The sequence below is a fragment of the Pteropus vampyrus genome, unplaced genomic scaffold (genome assembly GCF_000151845.1).
Source record: "Pteropus vampyrus isolate Shadow unplaced genomic scaffold, Pvam_2.0 Scaffold17, whole genome shotgun sequence".
NCBI classification, from domain to species: Eukaryota; Metazoa; Chordata; class Mammalia; order Chiroptera; family Pteropodidae; genus Pteropus; species Pteropus vampyrus.
The window spans coordinates 222,378-223,336 of record NW_011888798.1 but is presented as its reverse complement, the minus strand read 5'-3'; the positions used below and the strand labels follow the sequence as shown (position 1 = coordinate 223,336).

At 34.4% G+C, this 959-nt stretch overlaps 1 pseudogene; it reads left to right on the top strand.

Annotated features, from left to right (window-relative positions):
- The first annotated feature begins 332 nt into the window (after positions 1-332).
- LOC111736074 lies at positions 333-451 on the top strand (annotated as a pseudogene).
- The last annotated feature ends 508 nt before the right edge of the window (positions 452-959 follow it).

Genomic DNA, 959 nt, shown 5'->3' with positions numbered 1-959 from the left:
TATAATAAACTATTCACCTTTTCTTTATTATACAGCATTAACTTAAAAGGTATCTGCAAAGAGAAGATTTTCAAAATAATAGTCAGCAAGGAAAAATAAAAGTGGAGAAAGCTCTTAAAATCTTGCTAAGTGAATTTTGAAGTCATAATTTGGTCAATTCATAAAAAGTTTATTACTCAGAATGTCATAAATGTGTTTACATAGGGAAAGTGGATATAAACCCAGGCAGATAGCCTATGAATCTCAGCAAGGTAGAACAACTATATGGGAAAATCCTATCCCTTATCTGCTCCAAAATTTAGACACTATCTAAAAACCCAGAATAATTTCCTGTCTATGGCCATGACACCCTGAATGTATTCAATCTCGTCTGATCTTGGAAGCTAAGTAGGGTCAGGCCTGGTTAGTATTTGGATGGGAGACTACCTAGGAATACCAGGTACTACAGGCATTTAAAAAAAAAAGTTCACAAAAAAACCACAATAATTTCTTAAGTTTTCCTGCTTACATTTCCTAATTGATTCAGTTAAGGAGTTTACTCATAAGCACTGTTCTGAATGCTAGAAAGCAAACAAAAGTAAAAAAGATAAATAGATTTTCCCAGTGATTTTTAGCTAAGTGTTATATGGCCTAAGCTATCTGTTCCTACTCCATCTTTGTTATCTATATGCCTTGTAATGAAATAAAGTGAGATCATAAACATATGTTGTTTGGCTCTATTTATCTTACTGATTCAACAGTTAGGATGAGGTCCTTAAGGAGCAATGCTTCAGTGAGAATAGATCAATAGCTTTAAATTCAACCACCAGGGGTTTCTTACTTGACAAGTCGTGAGGGCAGATGAGAATAAAGGGAGGTAGCCAAGTATTTACTTCGCAGAGAAATGGATCTTGAAAAGGACTTTTGATTCAAGGTGAGTCCAGTCTGGTTTTGTCATGTTTTCCCTACTGTTTTATATC